Source organism: Podarcis cretensis (assembly GCF_951804945.1).
Source record: "Podarcis cretensis genome assembly, chromosome: 10".
In the NCBI taxonomy this organism is placed as follows: domain Eukaryota; kingdom Metazoa; phylum Chordata; class Lepidosauria; order Squamata; family Lacertidae; genus Podarcis; species Podarcis cretensis.
The window spans coordinates 30,006,746-30,034,037 of record NC_137179.1 but is presented as its reverse complement, the minus strand read 5'-3'; the positions used below and the strand labels follow the sequence as shown (position 1 = coordinate 30,034,037).

The 27,292-nt window shown below is 44.4% G+C and overlaps 1 long non-coding RNA gene across 1 annotated transcript; it reads right to left on the bottom strand.

Moving 5' to 3' along the window:
- Nucleotides 1-5,127: 5,127 nt before the first annotated feature.
- Nucleotides 5,128-27,149, bottom strand: LOC307225395. The gene is made up of 2 exons (XR_013842968.1): nt 26,739-27,149; nt 5,128-7,528 (listed from the first exon to the last, which is right to left on the bottom strand). It is a non-coding gene; the product is annotated as an uncharacterized lncRNA (long non-coding RNA).
- Between the last annotated feature and the right edge of the window lie 143 nt (nt 27,150-27,292).

The window sequence follows — 27,292 nt, the reverse complement described above, 5'->3', positions numbered from 1 at the left end:
AGAAACTGACACAGGAATCTACTTTGACATGGCAAACTGCAGAGAAGGCTAGGGAGAAAGTTATTGCCGTTGAACCTAAAGTAACACAATTGGAGAGAGAGAGAGTCCCAGCCTTACAGATGCAATTTGATGACCAAAAGTTGATGCCTGCTATGATTGAATTTAAAGAAAATCAGATTTCGAGGATCAGAGCCCTACCTGAACTGGAGAAAGAAAGTTTGATAGATTTCCTTACACAGGAATTTGATGACTTTTGGGACCGGGACTTGGGTCAAGAAGAGATTAAAACTGTGAGGGCTCTCGGACTTGGAAGAGGAGAGAAGAACAAAATAAGAGACTGTTGGAAATACCAGAGGAACTTAGAAGAACAACAGTCAAGAGTGGAAATTTTGAAAGACGTCCTGAAATACCTTTCGGATCTTAGATTTAACTACGGAGATTTGGTTGCCCTGTCGAGAAGGAATAAAATCATCTTTAGGTGGGAGTTTCCCCGAGATCTACTCTTTAGCCTCAAAGGAAGGAAAATGAAAATAAGATCAGTGGAAGACAAAGTAAAGTTCATGTATAAATATGAAGAAGACTCGCAGAAGGGACTTGGAAGAGTTAAGAGCATCGGACAGAAGATCACCAGGTTGATGGACTATAGGGAATTGGCGGATATGACTGGCAGAATCCGGGACCAGGGAGAAGAGTCGGTGGAAGAAGATTGGAAAAAGTTTAAAGACTATTTATAAAAATATTGTAAAATTAATGAGTGTTAGAAAAATGTTGGAAAGGAGCTATATGGCTTTAGTAGAAATGTTATAAGGAATTAAGTACAAATAGATTATTAGAGTATTAAAGGGAAGATAAAATTAAAATATGTTAAGACAATTATATATTAAAGGGAAAAATAAGGTTAGAATATGTTAAGATAAATTACAGGACAGAAAACAGAGGAAGATGGAAAGGAATTGCTGAAACAGTTAATTAAAGTGGAATACAAAAAGGGAGGTGTGAGGAGGTCGTTGAAACAAGTAAATGAAAGTTAAGATACTGAACTTATTAGATGTGTTTTAAATTGTGTTTGTTTGGTTTTGTTAATTTAATGTTTGGGGGTTGGTGTTGTGTGGTGTTTTTGTTTTTGTATTGTATTGTATTGTTTTGTTTAATTCTTTGTCTTTCTTTTGCAGTCTTTAAAATGTTAATAAATATTATTTTTTAAAAAAAACAGAACTGGTGTTATGTGGTCCTGGCGGCCACTCCCAGTCACCAGTCTAGCTGCCGCATTCTGGATTAATTGCAGTTTCCGGGTCACCTTCAAAGGTAGCCCCACGTAGAGCGCGTTGCAGTAGTCCAAGCAGAGCATGCACCACTCTGGTGAGACAGTCCGCGGGCAGGTAGGGTCTTAGCCTGCGTACCAGGTGGAGCTGGTAGACAGCTGCCCTGGACACAGAATTAACCTGCCCCTCCATGGATAGCTGTGAGTCCAAAATGACTCCCAGGCTGCGCACCTGGTCCTTCAGGGGCACAGTTACCCCATTCAGGACCAGGGAATCCCCCACACCCGCCCACCCCTTGCCCCCCAAAAACAGCACTTCTGTCTTGTCAGGATTTAACCTCAATCTGTTAGCTGCCATCCATCCTCCAACCACCTCTAGGCAGTCACACAGGGAATTCTGTAGGGAATTCTGTATTTCCTCCTCCCCCATTTCACAGCAATAGCTCTGTTACTCATGCCAAGGAAGTGTTATCTATTCTGTCTACGCTGGGTTAACCCAGGTGACTACAGTCATCTGGAAGGCAGTGGGAGCAGAGAAGCACTGGGGAAAGAGGAGGGGGCCCCAGATTTTGGAAGGCCAATGAGCAGGATGTCCTTAACAGGTCCCCCACACTGAGCAGGCTCCTCCCCTTGCTTGTGTTACCACTCCTCATTCATTCTTCTTCTTATGAGCTCATTCTGCCAAGAAGGAGAGGGCAAGGCAAGCGGGTGTTCCTCCTCGTCCTCCTTCTTGTCAATCACTTGGAGAGAACAGGTGAGCAGGTAGCATCACAGTGGATGAGGAAGAAGAGCAAGCAGGGAGGGTGGGAATTGATGGCCAACCCCAGTGGGCCCCATGCTGAGAGGCTGCACTCTTTTGTGGGAGCCAGGTGACTTGTGCAAGAGCACGCCCCCCCCAAATGGGCGTCTTTTGGGGTTGTGCTCTTGTGGGAGCCAAAATGGGACACACCTGGGATCCAGTCAGAAGCTGGCATGGCTTCTGTAATTCCGCGATGTCCTGCTCAAATTGGGAAAGTTGAGGGGTATGCTATGCAAGGGATCTCCAAAGCTTGCAAAGGGTTGCACATGGCCCTTTGCAAGCCCAGACAATCAGTTTTACAGGTGGAAACCTCCCTTTCAATCCAACCATAGCTTTACCTGTCTAGTAGCTGACATCAATATGATATATGTAAGGCAACTGGGCGTGGCTTAGCCCACATGGCTTTGTAGGCCAAATGGGGCGGCTTGGTGTGCCTAATTTGGGGTAGAGGTTCCCCACTCCTCTTCCACCCATACTAACTTGCTAATGCACCTGACCTGTTATATATAGTATTATTGTTGTTAACCAACCCTGTCCCTCTGTTTATTAGAAATGGCCAATATTGAAGCCATGTAATAGGGTTTCCATTCCACACAGAAGTGCAACTAATCTGAACTGTCTTTCGTTCTGTGGCCTTTTGATAATACCCAGGATTTTTTTTAACAGAGTGGAATTCAGACATAAAAAAAAGGTAAAGGACCCCTGATAGTTAAGTCCAGTCACGAACAACTTTGGGGTTGTGGCACTCATCTTACTTTACTGGCTGAGGGAGCTGACGTTTGTCTGCAGACAGTTTTTCCAGGTCATGTGGCCAGCATCACTAAGCCGCTTCTGGCAAAACCAGAGCAGCACACAGAAACACCATTTACCTTCCCCCTGGAGCAGTACCTATTGATCTACTTGCACTTTGACGTGCTTTTGAACAGCTAGGTTGGCAGGAGCAGGGACCGAGCAATGGGAGCTCACCCCGTCGCGGAGATTCGAACTGCCGACCTTCCGTTTGGCAAGTCCTAGGCTCAGTGGTTTAGACCACAGCGCCACCCACGTCCCTATTCAGACCTAGCACCCCACAAATCTTGTACCCAACAAGGCCTCCTTGCTAATTTCAGGCTTGTCCACATTTTCCTTGTGAGGAAAGCCTTGCAATCCAAAGGGATTTCACAGAATCAATTGCAATGGTCTCCCCACTGAACCCTTTGCGGGTGTCCTGTGGGGTGGGGCAGCATTTGAAGTAGAGCAATGCTCTGCCTGGGAGTATCCTCAATGCCTAACAGCCCTAAAGGAGCACAGAGGCAGGAAGTGACCAGAAAAAGAGATTCCCCTCAAGGAGCCACGTGACATTCCAGGGTCAGCTGTCTCCAAGTCTCCAGTGCCTTTTATATTAAGAATGCCGATGGATGTACACAGGGTGGGGGCTGGGGGTAGATGTGGGTTGGGTGGGATGATAAACAAATGCTGGCTGCGCACTGATTACGCCTTTGCTTTCGTAAATGAGGGATCACATGGGGGTGTGGGTGGTTCAGCAGCACTTTGAAAACAACTGAGGAAATCATGTGGAAGCACGAATCCATAGACACCCCTCCCCCCCATAACAGTCACCCTCTTGATCTCCTCCCCCCCCCCCACGTTCCTATAACCACAAACATTGGCAATCTCTGCTCCTGCAGATCTAGTTCAAGAGTCTGGGAGCAGGGAGAGAGGGTGTTGCGCCAGAAAACTTCCAGGGCGTCATGCAAATCACTGTGCCATTTTGACTTCTTTATCCTTGAGCTCAGGTGATTTCACCTGTAGTGGAAGGTCTGGTTCTCAGTAGTGGTAGGGTGTGTGCGTTGCAAGCAGAAGGCCTCAGGTTCTCCAGGTAGGGCTGAGGAAAGCCCCAGAAGAGCAGCAGTCAGTCAGTGGGAACAATATTGAGGTCACTGGCCCCATTCTCTGACTTGGTGCAAGGCAATTTCATCAGCATAAGCAAGAACTGGAAGCTTGCTGAAACCCAGTTCTTCTACTAATGCCTGCAATGCTGAGCCATTAATATAATGAGCATTTAGCTGTCATTAAAAGATTCACAGTGAAACCCCAAACTCTTCATTGTACTCAATTCTTCAGTATAGAGTACTGGTGTCTCTCTGCTTAAGTTTGCGGGTACCGCATGTATACGTGAAATCACGTATAATGGGGAACACCATCTGAAAAGCTTGTAAACACCCTCTATACCTCTGGAAACCCTTGAAAAAATCCACAAAAATCTGCCAAACTCCACCACAATGGCCCCCTCCAAACCTCCTTTCTCAAATTCCAACTCTCCACAGGCCTCAAAGGTTGGTGCAAAGGCTCATGGGACTGCGGTTGTAAAGTCCCCCTGGAATTGCTGTCAATTTTCCCATTCTTTTTGTGCCATTTTTGCAGTTTCTTGCTCTTTTCAGGTCCCTTTTGCGCCTTTTTGCAGTTTAAATCGGTTTATTTAATTATTTCCTTGCTTCTACTGTACGTATACACGGTTGTGCACAAGTCAAGACGCGCATACGTTAGGGAGATGCCTGTAGAACGGTGCCCAAAAATATACCTCCCCGCTAGATGCTTGTTGATATTGCCCTAGATTCAGATGCAATCACATCTGCATGTGGCTGGAGAAACTATCCTATGTGGAAATATTACAGCATTTGGGGCTTTTTAGATTGGGAAAGAGGCAAGCAAATGGTGACATGGCAGAAGTGGATAAAATTATACATGGCATGGAGGAAGTGGATACAGAAAACGTTGTCTTTCCCCCTTTCATAATACTAGAATTGGTGGGTTCTAGTATTATGGAAAGAGTGGGAGAAAAATTGTTTGGCAAAACAGGCTCCCCCAGACTGGTGTTTTTGTGTGAGCATATTCTACAACATGTCGTTGATACAATAATAGTGCATTCGTTATGGATTTATACTGGACTGTCCACACATCACTCAATTTTATCAGTTGCCCTGTGATGCTTCCTCTGTGTTAATCCCATATTGCCATTTGGAGTGGCACTCTTGTACTATATCATTCAACAGAAGCACGACAAAACATAAAAAGGGGACACTTGTGGTATAAAAGCTACGTGGTTTCATCAGGGAGTTAAGGGACATGCACTGATTGGAAATGAAGCAGCATGTCCACCCCAAAACACCACCATGACCGCTAATGATCACAAACGCACAATAAAAAAGGACATCTGAGGAGGCCCAATGCCATCTAATTTCCCTGCAGAAAAAAATAATAAGAATGAATGTACAATAAAGAGCCAACATCATCTAGCCTCTCTGCAAACTTTGTCTAAACAAATCCAGATGAATGTTCAACAAATGGATCATCTGCAAGCGACCTTAATTTCAGCTCCAGTCTTCAGTGAAAATGAAGAATAGGTATGCATAACTATTTTTCTGCAAAGGAAATCCATCTATATATGGTATCTATTTTGTATAGAATTAGACGGCTCACAAGGCTTTGAGTCTTATTCCATCTTATACCACACAGCTGGAATGTTCTGGGATGTCCAACTAGTACAGTGGCATTAATTCCACAGCTTCTTCGCGGTACATTGTTTTCAGCTGAAATTTGCTCTCCAAATTCTCTTCAGAATTGCTTCTGTGTCATTGATGCCAAATACCTTTTTTATTTTCTTGGGCATTTTACCAAATATTTAATACCTGTATTTGACATCCAATATGAGATTTCAGTATTTAATATTCAGCCGCTGGTATTTTGAAATTTCATAATGGAAATGAAATGGCATTCAGTATTGGTATTATATGATGATAGCATGCAATATTTAATTCCCAGAGTATTTGATGGGTAGACTGTCATGTACTGAGAATTAAAAGCTTATGACATTTCATATTTTGGAACAACCAAGAGATGCCAACAAATCTAAAACACCCAAATTTCAAATGGTGAGGTAAGAAATCTATGTTACCCATATGGGTTTTGCCTTTGTTTGAATGGTGATAATGGAATTTTTGTTTGTTTGTTTGTTTGTTTTAAAATGGAATTTTCACTTCTGCTCTATTTTTTTCTTCATTTGTTACTCAAAAATTCTGTGATAGCTCACCACTCTCTTTCTGACCCCCCCCCCAATTACCAGCTGATATTTAATCTCAGCAGACCTGTCAGCCTTTCCAGAAGAACCAACTAGATTCTTCCAAATGGTTGCTATTTTCAGCTGGGAGCCAATCATATCCCAGCAAATTCCAGGGTTGCAAATCCTTTTCCTACTACACAATACCATAAGTATTCACTATCCTCCTTGGGGCGACTTCATGCACTACATTTTTAAGACAAGCGTGTAAAATATTTTAAGCACATAATTAAAAATGGAACATGTGGCTACAGTTATGTGTGCCAGGAAACTGACTGGCAATGGTTGAGAGTGTTCCGTTTTGTTTGTGTTAAGTGTAAAGTTAGGGCAAACCCAGCTTTGCATGTGTGAAACAGCCCTTTGCCTGATTACAACAGAAAGCCAGGCTTTTCACCACGCAGCATTGGCTCAGCATTATTCTCCTGTTCCAGGCAGAATCTGTGAAGATTATTTGGAAGGTGACACAAAAGTTTCAGCAAGGAAACAGAACCCCGCAGAGCTCCATGCATAGCTGAGTCAGGCAGGTCCACGAATCCACGAGTTTAAGTTGCTGCTTCAGTGACGCTTTAGGTCAGTGGTGGCCAAACTTGGCCCTCCCGCTGTTTGGGGACTACAATTCCCATCATCCCTGACCAATGGTCCTGTTAGCAAGGGATGATGGGAGTTGTAGTCCCAAAACAGATGGCAGGCCAAGTTTGGCCATCACTGCTTTATGTCAACTAAAAGCTTAACTAAGTTGCAGGCGCACCAGGGATTCTACTTCTACCCCCTGTGAGAAATCTGAAATTGGTTCTTAGAAAGTCACTGCTTGATTCCGCAGGTATTGGCTTCGGTGGAGCAGGGAACTCTATGGAGAGCTCAGGAGTTGAGTCTGGGAAGGGTAGAGAAATCACCTTAAGCTGTATGGCTGGTGGCCAAGGAAACTCCTGGTTCTCTCCCCACCCACAGAGTTTTGGTAGAGTGATACTTCTGGACTTTGTCCTGTAGGAAATCTCTTCACCCAATCTTCTCAGAGTTCATGGATTCTTTTTCTGATCGTCGCTCCTGAAGTTGCCCTTCGTGTCAACATCAACTTTCCTTATGATATATATATCAGTTTTGGGGAAGATTATTGCCATGGCTTCAGTATGGGGGGGGAGGTAAATAGGGGGATTGCTCCACTCCCACAGCTGCTATTTAAATAATTGGCCCAGCTCCATCTTCTTACCTGGCTGGGATGTGTCCTCGGACCATTATAATGCTTGTTGGTGACTTGTGGGTGTGTAGATACCTCTGACCTCTGCATGGCTAGAATCAGTTGCTTACTTTGCCCTTTGATCCCACTGGAAAATGGCTCCTGGAGTGTTTCTCGTGGTGGAATGCATCGCTTGGTCTGAAAAAGTCCCCCAACCCTGGTTTAACCACTGAAAGTGTGTACTGATACATCGGCTAAATTTCATTCCCTGCAGAGGACCGCTTCTTTCGCCTGATTCCTTCTGCATCTGACCCATTTTTAAATTTGGTGTTGGAAATGCGACATAACGTTCCAAGTGAGAGATATCCCTTAAAATAACAGCTGTCTCTTAAAATAAGGAGCTTTCCTTAAAAGCAAACAAACAAAGGCGCTATAGGTAGGGTGATGTTGCTGCAGCAGCATCTCGGCCTTCCCACCTGCTCCATCTGCCTCCCCAAAGAAGAATAAGCACATTGGAGGGGGTTGGAGACGGCATGGTCTTTTCGTGGCGCTGGTAAAAGCAGAGGCCCATCTCTTTACAAAGCTAGCAGAGAATGGAGCAGGAGAGCGGAGGGTAGCACAGCTCTGTACAGCTGCAGGGCCGCCTCACAACAGGGCAGAGTGCTGGGAGAATACGCTCTTTGTTCCCTTCCTTTAAAGGGTAGGAGAAACACTTATGCATGGCAAATTAGCCCAAAAATGTATTTCTCTAAAACACCCGATTGTCTAGCCAGCTCTGCAGCTGCAAGGAAGAGAGAGAGAGAGAGAGAGAGAGAGAGAGAGAGAGAGAGATTGGTTTGGTGATTGGGGGGTGGCAGCGAGGTGGAAGGGAGAGACTTTGCTTGGTGGGCAAGGAGGGAGGATAGAAGGCAGCTTCTGTGGAAGATTGAGACATTTTGTGTGTCAGTTCAAAAACTGCACATTGCTCAGTGAGGTTCTAGATGGTGAGGTTATAAATCACTAGCTAGAGGCAGGGACAAACAAAATGGAGCATTAACTCGCTGCGTATTCTGAACAGGAAGGTAGGAACGTATGACGCTGCCTTGTGCTAAGTCAGACCATTGGTCTATCTAGTTCCATATTGTCTACCTTGGTACCTCAGATTAAGAACTTAATTCATTCTGGAGATCCGCTCTTAACCTGAAACTGTTCTTAACCTGAAGCACCACTTTAGCTAATGGGGCCTCCTGCTGCCGCCGCTCTGCCACTGCACGATTTCTGTTCTCATCCTGAAGCAAAGTTCTTAACCTGAGGTACTATTTCTGGGTTAGCGGAGTCTGTAACCTGAAGCGTCTGTAACCTGAAGTGTCTGTAACCCGAGGTACCACTGTACTCTGACCTGGAAAAAGCATTGCGGGCACCTAAGCCGACCTTTTAAAGATGTTTTCATGATCTCTTCTTGTGTGGCACTCTGGACTCCATTTGGAGGAAGGGCTGGATATAAAAGAAAGAAAGAAAGAAAGAAAGAAAGAAAGAAAGAAAGAAAGAAAGAAAGATTCAAAATATAGCACATTTGCACATTGGCATCCCAGCTATGGAACGCTTTCCCCCAGGTGGCAAGTTGAAGGCCTTTTTATTTCCACAGCCTCTTATACTTTTATATTTAGATTTAAATTATGTTTAATTTATTTCTTGGTCACCTTTTATTGTATTGTAAAAAGGTAAAGGGACCCCTGACTGTTAAGACCAGTTGCGGATGACTGTGGGGTTGAGGAGCTCATCTCGCTTTACTGGCCGAGGGAGCCGGCATTTGTCTGCGGGCAGCTTCCGGGTCATGTGGCCAGCATGACTAAGCCGCTTCTGGCAAACCAGAGCAGCACACGTAAACAGCGTTTACCTTCCCGCTGGGGGACCTATTTAGCTACTTGACTTTGACGTGCTTGTGAACTGCTAGGTTGGCAGGAGCAGGGACCAAACAACAGGAGCTCACCCCATAGCAGGGATTCGAACCGCCAACCTTCTGATCCTTAAGCCCTAGGCTATGTGGTTTAGACCACAGCGCCACCCGCATCTTGTAGTTGTATGCTATTGCTTGCACTGGGTGGCTCCAGACTTGGTCGTCCATGTGACAAACTCTCTGCTTTGAGCATGACACAGTCTGGACCCAACCCAATAAATGCATTTGTGCTAGACACACAGCCAGTCTCTTGCTTGCAAGTCTACAGGAACTTGGAGCTGGCCTTTGCCTTCTGATGAAAGCTTCAAGCCTGTTGAGATTGTGCAGGACTTCTAGAGGTCACAGGGCAGGGCATGGAGAATCTGCACTGTTCCCTAGCCTTCCTTTGACTTCTGTCATTTTCCCTGTGGGGATCAGTCTGCATGATCTCCCTGTACAGCATGCTTCAAAAAGGTTTACCACAAACCCAGTCTATTAGCAGCAGCTACCACTCCAGCAGTCTTAATCTGCCAGGGTCTCATCCCTAGGGTGCATCTCCCTTGGGTGGCCACTTATAACTGGGAGGGGTGGGGTAATGTGCCATAAAATGGGGAATATGAGGACAAAGATCTCCATAACACAGAGAGGGAGATTTAGAACCAATTACTATAATTTAGATTCTGGTAGGTAGCTGTGTTGATCTGATGCAGTGATATAATAATAATAATAATAATAACAATAACAATAATAATAATAATAATAATAATAATAATAATAATAATAATAATTATCCAGCAGCACCTTATAGACCAACTAAGTTTGCTCTGGTATTTATTTTTACTATAATTTAAATAGGGATACAGTGCAATTCACCACCACAGGAAAGACTGTGCCCTACTGATTTACGTGTCTCCTCAGTCCGCAGTCCAGTTGTCCAGTTGCTAATTGTTGATGGGCAATTTCAGCACCCCTGCTCTCCCTTCTTCAGGGTTTGTTTGTTTTTTTAAAAAAAACTTAAATTAAGACTGGGACTGGGCAGCCCTTCAGATAATGCCTCAAAATTAAGGCCTAGCTTCTGACCGCCCTTCAGATGGGGGGGCCACCCTTTGTCAAGGAGGATACCTGGTCACACTGCCTATCCATGGTAAAACACTGACCATTTTTTGCCCTTTATGGAGATATTGGGGGTGCCTTTCCAATGAGCACAATACACTCATGTGCAGTAAAGATCTTCATGGGTCATTCCTCTTTCAGGTCTATTGTTAAATATCTGGGTGCGACAGCATCACTTCCTCTAATAGTGAATTAAGGTGGTGAGTGCTGACAAAAACTGAGGCAAAACAGGGCCACTGAAAAATAAGGACTTTCAAGGTTAATGGAAGGCAGCGCGCACACATACAAATCTTAATCCCTGCTTCTTCAGACCTCAAAAACAGCCCAATGAAGACTGAACCAGCGGTAGCTACAGACTACTGGATGTTAGCAAGAAAAGGAAAGTGTGCGTAGGGGTACAGGGGGACGAAATGGAATGGAATGGCTTGCTTGAGCAGGGCATGGCTGGCTGGCTGTACTCCTGACCAGGAGTACTTCTGCTAGGTTGTGGGAATACATTGCAGAATTTTGCTTTTACTTATTTATATATGTTATTACATTTCTTTCCCTTCCTCTCAAAGGAGCCCTGGTAGGGATGGGGAGAAATGTATTCAGTTTGCAAACTTACCTAAGTTTTAATGCAAACTTACCTAAGTCGCACATCCTGAACCAATGTACAAACCAAAATGCTGCCATCCTTTACAATTTGCCCTTCTCTGAATGTTGTGATGCAGTTCTCCAAATGTCCCCAAATGCGCACGTGCACACACACACACAAACAGTATATATTAATGAAAACAGCATACAAAAATGAAGAAGAGTTTGGATTTGATATCCCGCTTTATCACTACCCAAAGGAGTCTCAAAGCGGCTAACATTCTCCTTTCCCTTCCTCCCCCACAACAAACACTCTGTGAGGTGAGTGGGGCTGAGAGACTTCAGAGAAGTGTGACTGGCCCAAGGTCACCCAGCAGCTGCATGTGGAGGAGCGGAGACGCGGACCCGGTTCCCCAGATTACGAGACTACCGCTCTTAACCACTACACCACATTGGTGCATTATATTTGGGAAAATTGCTTGCGAAAAAATGTATATTAGGCAAAACCGTTTCAAAAATGTCTAGCATTAAAGAAATGTGTTTGGAAAAGTTTACAAATTTTCATGCAGACTTATTCTTTTAAAAAATAATAATAATCAAAAGCTGAAGCAGAAATGAGGTAAACTGAACTCCTGATGGGAAAGAAACAAAAAACCAAAATACTTCAGATTGAAAGAAAAGAAATTAAAACTGAAAGATTCATGAATTGCAATTTTCCCTAAGACAGTTGGAGGGCGACTTGTACACCTCCTCCTGGCAACTCCTGCAGCCAAACTGGTGCCAAATGTATTGTTTGCTGTTCTTTGGACCACTTCAGTGAGGCTGAGGGGGGGGGGTCTTGCTGTCTGGGCAGCCCAGGACTTCCATGCACACTGCCCAGGCTTGCTCCTAAGAGAGGTCACGGCCATGCTGCATACACAACAAAAGCAGTTGCTGGAAATCACAGAGGTGGGCGGAGTGCTGTTGTGCTCATTTCCTGCTTGAGAGTTTCCCATGGGCATCTGGTTGGCCACTGTGAGAAGACGGCGGGTGTACTAGATGGGTCATTGGCTTGACCCAGCAGGCTTGTCTTATGTCCTTAAGACTCAGGACAGACAAAAGAAAGTACTTCTTCACGTAGCACACAGTTAAATTATGGAATTTGCTGCCACAGGAGGCTGCGATGGGCACCAGCTTGAGCAGCTTTAACAAAGGGTCAGGCAAGTTCTTGGAGGATAATGCTATAAATGGCCGCTAGCTACAATGACTGTGTTCTACCTCCACTGTTGGGAGGCAATATGCTTCTGGATACTAGTTCCTGGAAACTGCAGGAGGAGAGGATGCTGTTTCACTCAGGTCCTGCTTGGAGGCTTTTCTTGGTAGGCCACTGTGAGAACAGGATGCTGGTATTAGATGGGCCACTGGCATAATTCAGCAGGGCTGTTTTTATCTTATGCTCCCTAAGGTAGTCTGCTGCCCACAGGTGTTGTGGAGGACTCTGTTCCATCCCCAGTGTTGAAGTAAGATTCAACTGCCAGCCCAGTTTCTCTAAGTACAATGGGAGGGAGGCACCATCTTGCCCTTCGCTTCAGGCAGCAAAATGTATCAGGTCAATTTTGCCCATGGGAAAAGATGGTACTACCTTATGTGGTGTTGTCATTCCCATGGGACACACTGTTTAGGAAGGGAAAGCTCAGCCTTTTTCTAGTTAAAAACGAAAAGGAGGGAAAGAAAGAAAGAAAGAAAGAGAAAGAAAGAAAGAAAGTCAAAAGCCATTGACATTCCATACTTCATTTTCAGTTAAGATAAGATATGCAGTCACTGCAAAAGGTCTTCAGAATTTTGTGGCCACCACAAAAGATAATGAAAATCTCAATTTTGGTGAGGACTGAAAAGCCCTGTAGAAATGATGGGGTGAGTGGATTTTCAGCACAGCTTTTGTACACAAAATAGCTAAGGAATTTCAAACCACCATCAAACAGAATAATATTTTCTTTCATGAACAGCCCTTGATTGAGGCCTAAACACACAAACATATTCAAAGGTTTTAACTGTTGTCGCATTTGTTCAGTCTCTCTGTTATACATATATCCATATGGAGATGTGTTCTTCCTCCTTTGCAACAGAGGGGTTGCCTCTTCATCCAAACAAAGGATCTGTATTCTAATTTCATTATTGACTGCTTGCAACACAGAGTGTCCATTGGTCTCCATTAACTCTGTTTTTTGAGGAACTCCAATTTATAACCCTGTATGGCTGGTGAAGATAGTCAACAATGGCTTGACATGGATGCCACCTCTTCACACCACTGTGTATAACTGTCACCAATGAGGTCAAATACATTTTGTAGGCTCTTGAAACAGTACAGAAACCTGCATGACTATTTGTTGTTGTTGTTGTTTAGTCGTTTAGTCGTGTCCGACTCTTCGTGACCCCATGGACCAGAGAACGCCAGGCACTCCTGTCCTCCACTGCCCCCCGCAGCTTGGTCAGACTCATGCTGGTAACCTCAAAAACACTATCCAACCATCTCGTCCTCTGTCGTCCCCTTCTCCTTGTGCCCTCCATCTTTCCCAACATCAGGGTCTTCTCCAGAGAGTCTTCTCTTCTCATGAGGTGGCCAAAGTACTGGAGCCTCAGCTTCACAATCTGTCCTTCCAGTGAGCACTCAGGGCTGATTTCCTTCAGAATGGAGAGGTTTGATCTTCTTGCAGTCCATGGGACTCTCAAGAGTCTCCTCCAGCACCATAATTCAAAAGCATCAATTCTTCGGCGGCATGACTATTTATTAGAGGTAAAAGTGGGATAAGACTACAGATCATGCGCAGCCGTCCCTCTTTCAAATTGCTTTCATTTAATCTGAAACAATCTATTTTCTTTCTTCAGACTCTCAGCCAGGCGATCATCTCTCCATTTGCAATCTTCAAGATAGATCCAATTAAAAACATGCAAAACTTTCATAGGCTTGAACTCTTTTAAAGGTTCCTTGAAATGTATGTGCATGTGATTGGTGGGAGGGTTGTTGCTGGTGGAGAGATTCCACAGGGTCTGATTCTGAAAGCAGCAGAAAGACATGAAGTTTCCAGTGCCTCCTGATCACTTTCTGACCTCCCTGCTGGAGCCAAGCTGATGATGAGCAAATTGGCAGTAAAACAGAAGCCTCAGCTCAGGGCTTCTGCAAGGGCGGGGCAAGTGGGGCATTGTCACAAGAGTCAGAATATTTTCAGTGGGGCTCACAACTCAATTACTCTGTGGTTCTGGGAGTATATGTATTAATTCATGTTTCCTTTGGGGCCCATAATTCTTTAAGAATTCTGGTCTCCATCCATATAAAGAAAAACAGACAACATGGTTCAAATAATGTGTGATCCTGAAGCTGAGGCTCCAGTACTTTGGCCACCTCATGAGAAGAGAAGACTCCCTGGAAAAGACCCTGATGTTGGGAAAGATGGAGGGCACAAGGAGAAGGGGACGACAGAGGATGAGATGGTTGGACAGTGTTCTCAAGGCTACCAGCACTGAGTTTGACCAAGCAGCGGGAGGCAGTGGAGGACAGGGGTGCCTGGCGTGCTCTGGTCCATGGGGTCATGAAGAGTCGGACACGACTAAACAACAACAACAACTCTTTTAATAAAGAGCAACCTCCTGGGTTCTTCTTGTTCTCTACTGGAACTGAGGCCTTTATTTTGTCCATCTTCCATTCTTCATTTACTGTTCCACTATAGAAATCAATACAACACAATGCATGGGAAATAGGATTGGGGAAACACAATGAGCTAGAAAGATACTACTAGGGAAAGAACCATAGGGGACACAATGCGAACTCAATCAGTGCACTGCAGCCTGAACTTTCTTTTGCCAAAAGAAAGCTAAGAGCTTGTTCCCATATACATCTTCTATATATGTAGTCTTTTGGAGGGGGGCTGTAGCCCCTCAAGTTTGAAAATGCCCTGTTCAAATATAACCTCTGCATCAGTGATATGTCACATCAGAAAGAAGGTTTGATCTGGAATTCCCTCTCTCTGACATGTTAAAATGTTTGTGTTGGTAGTTAAAAAATAGAGGGACACCTGCAGATGAATACCTTCCCACGTGAAACTTGGGGTGGTTAAGGTCCCCGTGTGAGGATTGTGCAGCCTTGCACAAACATAGGAACAGGCCCATTCAATCAAGATAAAGCAAAGTGGGGGCTGTATAGACAATACAGTGGTACCTCGGGTTACATATGCTTCAGGTTGCAGACGCTTCAGATTACAGGCTCCGCTAACCCAGAAATAGTACCTCAGGTTAAGAACTTTGCTTCAGGATGGGAACAGAAATCATGCTCTGGTGGTGCGGCAGCAGCAGGAGGCCCCATTAGCTAAAGTGGTGCTTCAGGTTAAGAACAGTTTCAGGTTAAGAACAAACCTCCGGAATGAATTAAGTACTTAACCTGAGGTACCACTGTAGCGTGTCAGTTTTTGTAGCAGTTAACAACGAAACCCCTAGGGTGGTCAATATTGCTTATGGTAATGGTAGTCATGTCTTTGAAACCACCATGCTAATATAATAATCTTCTTGAAATCGCCATGATATCACAGCAACTTCTGGAAGATGGAGGTGAAATTGGGGGACAACCTCCACATGCAAAAACAAATGCCTGGGCACCTGTGGAATCCAGTGCTTATCACTAGAGCAACAGATCAGAATCCAAAGGAACAGAATAAAGGGGCACTGCAGCCCCGTCGCGCCTCTGTCCTGGGCCATCCTCCCAGCTGCAGCAGCATCCGCTTGGGGCCCAGACAACAATTCTTACCAAGTCCTTTGCACAGATTTCTCTCTCTCACTCCCTCTCTCTCTTTAATCCCTTTTTTTTCAAACATATCATTACAGCAGAAGCAAAAATGGTGGGACAATAACGCCATTGATACAGCCTTCTCATCCCCCCTCCCCCCTCCCTCTTTGGTGCGTGCCAGCACTCTTTCCACCCGCCCAGGGCTGGAACCAGTGCCAAACAACCTCTGCTAATAAACAAGAGGAACCAGATAAACTGGGAAGACAATAGAGGGATTTGTTGCACTTAGAGATGGTGGGAACAATGTCAACGTCGCGCGCAGCTGCATATAGCCCCCACACACTCGCAACCGAGCCAGTATGATTTATGAAAGGTCAAGGTTTGCCATGTCTTAAATGGTCTCTTCTTTACATCATTTATTAACCCTTCCTCTACAATGGGCCCTTATTTGTAGGGTGATGGGTTTGTATATACAGTCTTTCCTTTGAGGAAGAGGAGCACAGGGATTAAACTGTAGGCATTCTTCCATCGTTGTGCTCCCATTGATGGTTGATACCAAATGGTGGCTCATTTTACTCGATTCCAGTGGTACTGAAGAGGAAGCAGATTAATAGCAAACACAGAACAAAGCAACTGTCTCTGCCCCAAAGAGAGTACATTAAGAAGTGAGAACAAGTGGACATTGCAGATGAAAGGGGAGGAAACAAAAGCAAAGAGATGATAAAACAGGTCAAAAGGTCAACATACTGGCCAGTTGACTTGACTCATTTGATACCAGACTACTGCTAGTTTTTCAGTAGAAGTAAAGGTAATAATAATTTTTAAAAGTATAAATAAGGTGTTAACAGAGCCTACTTAAAACTGGCACCACAAGAATCTTAAAATATGCTTAAAATGTGTTGGCTAGTTAAGATCACCTGGATTCCAGTCATTCATTCATGGGTGCATTAGCCTCAACGCCTAACAATTTTAAATTTGCAAACATTTACAAGTATCAGCACATACAAATTATCAGTGGCCACTGCACTCTCTATATTCACCTTACAATATGAAACAAATCTATGGGTAGTAAGACTGGGCGTGTTTATGAGAAAATGGATTGAGCTTATACTGCTTTGAGATATCCAATTGCTTTAAGTAAATTAGTGGGTTTGAAGAAACACACAAGCCAATAAGTGCCTTATTGATGGCTGTTGAAAGTAAGAGAAAGGCAAAACTGCAAACATATCAGTCTGCAAGGACATCCACTTTCAGTCATTCAGAATTTGGAACCAATGAGTACTTCACAAATGCCTGCAAAATTCTGTTGGTGAATCATGTTAATTAAAGTTTAGGAATCATTGCTGTGTCCATAAAACAACATATAAGCAAATTAGATAACCATTTCCCTTGTAACATTTTGGATATTCATTGGAATTCATTGTTAAGATGGAGGATGATTATGACAAAAGCATGATGTTGCAACTTGCTAAATCTACTTCTTAGAAATATAATAGTCTCAAAATGTAATTTGCAGGACCAAAAAGTGTAACTTCTAAATCTACCTATCTTTTATAGGCACACTACTTATTTTTCCACTAGTCCTAAGCACATCTGAAACTAGTCTTGCTTCCAAGAAAATAGTTTTAGGATCTTGTGAAGGTTAACACGTTGCTAGCTCTCCTGAATTTGTACGTAATATTATAACTCAGTAGCCTGCTTACCTGTATTGACTGACTTTATGCCATCTGTGATAGATTTCACTGATTGACCAGTACATACAATCCTTTGAAATTCTGGATATGCTGGTGTTGTTCATGGGGGGGGGGGGAGAGAAGCAAAGGAGAAACCCTAGAAATGAAGCTATGCCATCCAACAATCAATTTTTTCCCAGAAAACCTTTCAGATGCATTTTTTAAGAGTACCGTAGTACCTTGGGTTACATACGCTTCAGGTTACAGATGCTTCAGGTTACAGACTCTGCTAATCCAGAAATAGTACCTTGGGTTAAGAGCTTTGCTTCAGGATGAGAACAGAACTCGTGCAGTGGCGGAGTGGCGGCAGCGGGAGGCCCCATTAGCTAAAGTGGTGCTTCAGGTTAAGAACAGTTTCAGGTTAAGAACAGACCTCAGGAACGAATTAAGTACTTAACCCAGGGTACCACTGTAGTTAATTAAGTTCAGATTTCATTTCTAGAGAAATCTGCTATCTACAACATTACATATTAATCTTTGGGTTCCTGTATGACAGCTGTGGTAGATAAAACAGGAATTAAATCCATCCCTCTAACTTGTATGCTATATTGGGGGGGGGGAGGAAGGACGACATAGGTTAGCTATCGTTTTGTGACTTACATAATTGCAAATCTAGATATTGGCAGAGCAGGTTTTTTCCTGTACTTTGACTAATGGACCACTGGCCTAAATAATCCATATAGATTAACATTTTCCAGCATTCATGTGACTAACAGCTGGGGAATCCACAATGAAGGCAGCAGTCAAGTCCTATTTTTCCCCGACACATATTTTTCCCTGATATTGAACTACCAGGGCTGGATGAGACCATTCTGTGGCCCGATCACAAGCCATGCTGGATAGCCAACAGCAGCCAACTTGAATGCTGTGGGAAGATCATAAGTAATACTTGATGGAAATAATCATCCATCAAATCATCCTTCCCTGACCTCGTGCCTTCCCGATGTTTTCAACATTTTAGCCACAGCCAGAATGGTCAGTGGCCAGCGATGATGGTCCAAACCTTCTGGAAGATGAGATGTTGGGGAACATGGCATAAGCACATACAAAGAACCCTGCTAGATCAGCCCAAGGATCTATCTACTCCAACATCTTGTTTTCCACAGTGGCCTGCTAGATGCCTATAGGAAGCCCACGGTCAGGATATGAGTACAATAGCTGTCTCCCGCCAATGATCCCAGCAACTAGCATTCAGAGGCACACTCTATTGATACCAGAGATAATCCATGGGTTGCTTGATGCTGTTAATGACCCTGTAGTCAGGAATGGGAATCCTGCCTTTCATCTTTATAATAAGGGAAGGTTTCAGCCCATGCAGACAACCCACACAGGTGTGTTCCAACTTGGTATTCTTTCAGATGTTGTTGGCCTCCAACTCCTGTCAGCTCCAGCCAGCCTGCCCAATCATCAGGGACAATAAGAGCTGTAAGCCAACAACATTTGGAGGGTACCAAGCTGAGAAAGATAGGTGTAGACCTTCTGCCATAGATGTAGCCAGCATCAGCTCCACTGAGAACCTTCGTTCCTTGTGGGTCAAACATACATGCAGGGCTTTTTATCAGGGGGAACTCAAAGGAACTCAGTTCCAGCACCTCTCAGGTGGGTGCCATAACCATCCTAAAAGAAGGTGAGTTCTGGCACCTCTTTTTCTAGAATGATATCATTGCATACATACATATTGATTTGTATGCCACCATTCCATACTTTAAAACCATGCTCAAGGCAGCTTACAACATGAAAAATTACATAATTACAAATACAGTGGACCCTCAGGGTTACTGTAACTTCAGGTAATGTAACTTTCAGGTTGCGAACGCAGCAAACCTGGAATTGTATACTTCTGGGTTTCACTGTGTATGCATGCGCAAAAGCGCTCTGCACACCGCATGCACATGCAGAAGTGCTCTAGTGCACCACGCACGCGCGCAGGAGCGATGCCTCATGTTGCGGACTTTTCGGGGTACGTACGAACCCCCGGAATGAATTATGTTTGTATCCGGAGGGTCCACTGTATCACAAAAGTAGCCATAAACAACAAACATCAAAAAGTATATAACAAAATCAGCAATTTTCACATTGTGTCATAATAAGATCTACAAATATACAAAATAATAATAATAATAATAAAAAATAACAGCAGTAACCCCGAACCCAGCGGCGGCAGCAGCAGCAACAACAACAACAAAACCTAAAAATACCCCAACCCAAGAGGGTAAAGGTACCTATCATAGAGCAGATAGAACTGAGGTACCTACAGCCTTGTTGGGATATGGAAAAGCAGAAGCCACAGCAGCAGGTAAGGAAAGAGCAGCTGCCTGTTATGCATAGGAATGGAGGGAGCATAAATTTGATTAAGCTTGCATTTAAAGGCAAACCTACCTAATTTGCACTTTCAGGAAAATATATACATATTCAAGTGGATACACAGCCATTCTCTGAGATTCACATTTATATAATTTTTGTGATGCAGTTCTCCAGCCAAATAATGTGTACAAAAATGTACATATTAGGGAAAACTATGGATTAAAACACATATACAGTGGTACCTCGGGTTACATATGCTTCAGGTTACATACGCTTCAGGTTACAGACTCCGCTAACCCAGAAATAGTACCTCGGGTTAAGAACTTTGCTTCAGGATGAGAACAGAAATCGCGCGGCAGCAGCGGGAGGCCCCATTAGCTAAAGTGGTACTTCAGGTTAAGAACAGTTTCAGGTTCAGAACAGACCTCCAGAACGAATTAAGTATGTAACCAGAGGTACCACTGTATTAGTGAAAAATGCATTATATTAGGGGAAATTGCATTGCAAATATGTGTGCATTAGGCAAACGTGCATACAAAAATCTGCATATTGGAAGAAAAATGCATTAAAATGCTGGTGGTTTTTCATGAGAAGTTTTTTTAAAGGTATTTTTTTTAATCGTATTGTGTAGATACGTGGGGAACTGAAGGCTGGAAAAATGAGAAATTGAAAGAAAGCAAAGTGGAGAGATTTGGTTACCCTTAATTTTGTGACAGAACAGACTCATTAAAATGGCTCTGAGTAAGGGCTGTTGGAGTTTGAGGAGTCACAAGTAGAAACTGGATGCCCGTTTATACCTCTGGTTACCAACAGAACTGTGTCTGCCCTTGCTTTGGCATCTCAGCCTTAGGCCTGTGCTCTCTCACATGTGCACACTTACACACACACACACACACACACACACACACACATTCCTCTGGGAGCCGATCACGGCTTGAATGACACCCCAGATGACTCTTTGCTATTAATTCTCGAAAACAGAAAGAGCTCCTTGTTCTCCCATTCTTATTCCCTGGGAGGAATTACAAGGACCAAAGCAGCAGACTGAAAAGTTCCTGACTTAACCCTTCCCCTGACTTCCTGGGACACTCCAGAAACCCAGAGAGACAAAAGCAGGGAAGTTACTTTGCCCTATAGACTCTACTCAATCCTCCTCCAAGAGAACCACGCTTCTTCCCAGAAAAATATGCTCAGAACCAAGGTTCTGACAGGATCCTGCCCCCAGGGCCGTAGCTAGGGGGTGGTGAAGAAGGCCCCCGCCAGGGGTGCAGGCGGGGTCTCCCCTCAAAATCAGCTTAAAAATATGTCCATAAATATGTTTATAAATAAAAATATTGATTATTGCCTCATAAGAAAAGGTTTTAAATAGAGGGTCATTATATGATATGCAGGAGCCCTGTTTTTCCCTATTTTTTGTGGCTAGGGGGCACAACCTGGATGGTTCCGCCAGGGGCACAAGATCACCTAGCTACAGCTCTGCCTGCCCCCACCCTTTTATTACATTAATGCTTAACAAGCTGACCCCAAGGGTGGGCAAACTTTTGGGGGTCCCAAGGACTGCATGTGATGCTGGACAGTGGTTCTGCATACTTACATGTGTGTACACCCACAGAAAAACACAAGTACCCTCCCATCTCTCTCTCTCTCTCTCTCTCTCTCTCTCACACACACACACACACACACACTCCATCAGGACATGAAGGAGTTAAAATAGCAAGTGAGCGGAAGGTGGGGTACCACCTGCCAGAGCAGGTAGCGAACAGATAGTCTGTGCCCAATTTCCTCTTTGATCTCCCGAGGCCCTAGTTATGCAGGAAAAAGGATTCCTTTGCCATGGTAAATCTCTTTCTGTCTGTTAAACAGTTTTGTAATAAGTGGATATATGTGTTGGACTTCTGATTAAAACCAGGCTCTCAGTTTATCAGACTGTCTCCACAGTTCTGCTATTTATTAATTTTATGCGTTGCACTTCTAAACTACCTTTTGTTCAAATGAATCCCAGGACAGTTTCAGAAACAAATAAATAAAATACAGGTAAAAATATAAACTACAAATAGGACAACATTTTAAAACATTAGGATAGAAAGCAGCAGCAAATAATAATAATAATTAGGACTGTGCACCTAATTCAGCCTAGGCTTGAGGCCAAGGCCAAAGCAGGCATATTTGGAGGGACTCAGGTGTGAGACAAATCAGGTACAGACAGTCATGGCTACAAGTTAGGTTGGAGAGCCCAGAGGGCAGGGCATCAGGCAAGAATGAGAGGCAGGCAGGGTGGGAAAACCACATGAAAAGGGCAAGGCCTACATAACAAGCAGTGGCATCTTTCTAGGAGAAAGTAGGTCCAGTGCTGTGATTCTCCTTCTTGCCAGCCTGACACAGGATCAATGCCTTTGCTCAACAGCTGTTGATCAAAGGCACTGTGGGTGTGGCAGTTGCTTTAGAAGCAACTTTCCTGCAGGAAACGCGCTTGTGAAACAGCACCACACAGAATCGGATCCTCTGTGGTAACAGGTGCTGATCCTTTGTGCAAAGCCACTTGCAAAAGAGCAGGACTCCCAGGATCAGATCCTCCTGCTTATTAGCTGGTAAGCAGGAAGATTCAATCCTATATGGTGCCCCTCCCCACTGTACTTTAAAATCCCATGTTAACCTTCTGTAAAAAGAAATCAGTAGCATAGTATTCCCCAAATTTCCAAACTTTGTGGAGAGTCTAATCTAGACTTCTGCACCCTGATGCCCTCCAGAAATGCTGGACTCCAACTATTGTGGCCAATGAGTAGGGATGATAGGAAACAGTGTCTAACAATGTCTGGTGGACACTAGGTTTATCTGGAGGGAACCAGGTTAGTGAAGGATAGTTCATTCGATACCCCTGGAAGATTGGCGAAACCATGGTGTTTTGACTTGCTGGCAGAAGCCCATCAAGGGACTGCTCTTGGAAGAGTATTCCAAAGACTTAAGCGCTCTCTCAGAGATGGCCTTCTCCCCATTGCCATCCACCACAGAAGGAGAAGGTTCCTGCAGAAGATTGAATGTAATGGGCAGGTTGATTTCAGCATTCAATTCGCCTACGACCACGCGCATTGCTGCAGACCTGGAAGTGGCAGGAAAAGGGACAAAAATGGCCCTAAAAGAGTGTGAAAACTGCAAACACTGGCACAAAAACAGTGTCAAGCAATCCCATCCCACAAGCATTTGCAAGTGCAATCCCAGGAGCCCTTGCACCGACCTTTGAGACTTGTGGAGAGTTGGAGTTCGAGCAAGGAGGTTTGGAGGGTGTTTGCTGGCTTTATCAATGGTGTTCCCAATACCATTCCACCTAAACGTGCCACGCCCTTATAGGCAAAGCTTGTGCTCTACCGTTAAACCTCCTTTAGTCAAGAACTGTCCAATCTTCCCTAAGTGGGAAACAAACGCAGAAAACGTTCAGCTTCCTCATATCCATTGGCTTTGGGCAAACAGATAAAAGAAAATGGGAGAAGTATTGTTTCATGAGTTTCATCAAGTTACCAAAGCAAAAGATACTGGGGGGTGGGGAGTACATTGTGTTGCATCATTCACCCCCCTGGAAGCAATCAAACAGAAACAAAGCTGATTACTAGACCAGTTCAAGACAGACAGAAATGCACTGGCTCTAGGGTAACATTCAATCTTTTCCTGAAAATGGTAGTCCAATTTAGGAGTGACACCAGATGCATAAAATAAATCAAACACACAGCCAGCATCATATCTGGTTGTGGATTCCAGGTGTGCTTAATAGTGCAGGTGCAGTATAAAAATGACCTGATCTAAATAGGACACAGACTAGATGTGATCCTGAACAGGTAGATTTTATTTTTCATACCTGACATCACTTTTTAGTTGGGCCTGCCCCACACTTTAAGACCCACTGGACTGTACTAAACTGGTCCCCCTTTTCTGAGTAGTTTCAAAGATGTCACAGAACAATCTCAGTGGTACAAATGCTCACATTTCCACTGGCTTGGAAAGCAAATTACAACCTACAGTAGATGTGAAAAACCTCCCCAGTTCTTGAAGACCCTTCCATAATTCCCAGAGACCTCAGTTATCATGACTAGGATTTGGGATCAGCCTTACTTAAAAGAATATCTATCCACCCCTTCCTGCCTTGGCAGCACATTATGTTAATTCTCTGTGTGTGTGTCTTAAAAAATAGCTGCTACTTCTCCAGACCTATATATGGGCCATGGTGTTAAGAGGAAAGGGGCTTTAACCCTTTGCCTCCCATCACGGTCCTGATGAGAATAATGCTTCAAAGCTGCTATTTGCCCCAGAAGGGAAGTTGCTGTTGGTGCCAATCATAGAACAGCATTTCATAGCAGGTATTTTCATTAGGACTGTGGGAGAAGCTTAACTTCCTCTCTACCAGCACCACAGTTATGATTTGGATGGTAGTGGTAGTGCTGGGGGAAGGAAGACACCTGCTAAAACACACCCACATAAATGCAAAGACACACTTAACATAATGTGGAGTTTGGCCAGTTCTTCAAGAACACCCAAAATGAGTGTATCTGCTTTGACAAATGAAAATCAGTTGCCCTACTGTGTGCTGGGCTCCCTGGCAGTAGCTCTCCATGGTTTCAGGCAGGATTTTTTCCAAGCTCTACTTGAAGACGTGAGGTTCTGAACCTGGGACCTTCTTCATTCCAAGGAGATGGTCTAACACTGAGCTGTGGCCTTTCCCCACATGCTGCAAAAATGTTGGCAAGCAAAACGAACCCCCCTTCTCCCCATACGGTCTTAAAACCCATGATGTTTGTTTTTAACACAAGTGTGCTTATTCATTGCTTTCTTATTTGTATAGACTTCCCAGTTTTCTGCTTAGCAACAAGGAGAAAAGGATAAGAATAAATCATCAGGAAGATCACAGGATTTGCAATAAGGCTGATGATATGGTGATAAGATACTGGGCTAAATCGTGTTATGGGTGAAACAGTAAAAGAAGCACTAACATGGCCTATTTGTCTTGCTCCTGACCCAAAGAACACATGCCTTGCCTAGAGAAGGTCACAAGTTCAAGAAGACTATCAAGACTCCTAGCCATGATGCGTATGTTCTCCATCTACTATGCCTCTGAATACAAGTTGTTGGGAATGGCAAGTAGGCAGAATGTTGTGGGACCAAGACTGGTCTGATCCAGCAGGATCTTCTTAGGTCCTTGGGTTGGAGAAGGATGTTCAACTGAGTCAAGAACTAGAAAATATTGAGAATGAAGCAGATCTGATCAGACTATGACCTTTGCCTTGCCACTTGCCTAAACAGATTATTATGGCCTCATGCTGCTGTTTCTCATCCTGTAATAAGGGAAAAGTTATGTCAGTCGATTAAATGGACTGAGCACCATTTAGGGCAGAAGTACTCTATGGATTTAAACAGGGTTGAGCAGTCGTTGCCTCTCCCCAGAAAACTCTGGAAATTGCATTCTGTGAGAGGAGCCAGGAATCTCCTCACAGAGAGCAGAGCCGCAGTGAAGAATGGAGAACTGTCAGCACCTCGCCTGATCTTTGCAGGTGGCTATGTTGGTTAAAATGCTACAAAACCAGGCTACAAGTGTAGATAGGCTCCCTAGACTTCAGACACGAGAAGCTTTGGAGGTGGCACTGGCGAGCTCTTAGGTCAAATGATGTTTCTAAAATAGAGCTGAATGCCTCACAAATGCAAGGACCTGGGACGTGAATAGAAGGAGTCATGGAACTAGTCAGCAAAGTTACATTCATGTTCAGAATCAAAGCTGGAGACTTTACAAGCATCATAAAGAAGGCATTCCGTTTCCCCTCCCTTGCTGAGCGTCATGCTAGGGGCAACCTTACACAAAGAGAATATTTTGCAGGCCCTCTGTAAATTTGTCTGGCAGTTTACTGGCATTTCCCCTTTGCAGTCTCAATGACGATTCAGCTAGCTGTGTGTCACCCCCAGTGGCGTAGCGTGGGGGGTGCAGGGGGGCCGGCCGCACCGGGCGCAACATCTGGGGGTTAGGGTTAGGGTTAGGGGGCGCAAATCCATGGGTTAGGGGGCGCAAATTACTTGCCTTGCCCCGGGTGCTGACAACCCACGCTACGCCACTGGTCACCCCAGCAGAACATCTGTGTGTGCCCCCACTCCAGCCTCCTGCAGTTGAAGAACTCCCACCCCAAACTTTTAGCTTCAGGGGACATTAAGGCTGCAATCCTGTACCTGTTTACCTGTGAGGAAGCCCCAATGAATTTGCTTCTGAGTAGACATGCCTAGAATTGCACCATAAAAAGTCCCTGCAGCAAAAATTGTTATCTATAATAGAGAAGGGATATAAGAAAAAATAAAAGTTATGAACTGGCCAGCTACGGAAGGAAGGAAGGAAGGAAGGAAGGAAGGGCTGTGTCAGGATGAGAATTCTTTATATACCTGTAGATACACACATGCATCATTGCCTCTTCAGGATCCTCAATGCCCTCCTTGCCTCTGTGATGATGCTATCATAGCTGCCAAGTGTCATCTTCAGACATGAGCCACCATTATACTAAGAGATTAGAAGCTGTTTCCTTTGTCTGGAATATTTTGGGAGGCTCCACATTTGTACCCTCCCCCCAACAGCCCCAGCATGGAAAGATTAGTGACAATCTCTCACCTCTGCCTCACACATTCCTTTCTCATTGACTCTGGAGGTGTACAATCACCTTTCAAATCACAGAAAAAGAGGGGAGAGAGAGAGAGAGAGAGAGAGAGAGAGAGAGAGAGAGAGAGAGAACCCAAGACAGGCAGACTCTGTGGTGGAAGGCTCTAGAAGCTTGCACGAGTGTGAAAGAAAGTGGTTTTTGTGTGAGGCACAGCAGAGGAAGGAAATGAGAAGAATCTCTGTGGGTCCTTTCTTTGCTGGAATCTGCCTCTGCAAGGCTTCAAGGCATATGAAAGACTCCTCGGACCTTGAAGAGGAATGGCTAATCGATTGCCACTGCAGGCAGCCCCTTCAATTTCTGTGTGACTTAAAAAGTGGCGTAAATAAAGATGACTAACCTTCAGCTCTCTTTTCCATCCCCCTGCTTTAGTTCCAGTGAGACTTCCTGACACCACCAGCAGTGACAGATAGAGGCAAGCAGACAAGCAAAATCCATGCCAATTTACTGCTGTTTGTCAACAAGGCCTGGGTGACTGGAGCCTGAGAAAGAGCAGACCTCAAAACCAAGAAGAATGGCATCAAATAGGGTTTCATAGAAACAACGAAAACCTTCTCCTCACAGCCTCCAAATATTTGATGCTGCTTCTGTATCTATGGAGAAGCATTCCATTTGGGGACGAGGCATCCCAAGCCCTTGCAGGTTCTCTGGTTGTCGGAAAAAGTTCACAGCAACGACAACGACCCAAAGGCATCCCTGTTGTGGCCTGCAGCCCGTCTCTTGACGTCTCTCAACTCCTCGAAGCCCTATCTGCTCCTTGGTTCTCTGAGGCAAGGCAGGACGGGCCTTTAAAAAGCTTTGTGCATGTGTGTGGTTGTGTGTGTATTAATCACATGATTGTTGTTCACCTGTATCTTGAACAAAGACAGTGCACTGTTAAAAAGCCCAAACAAG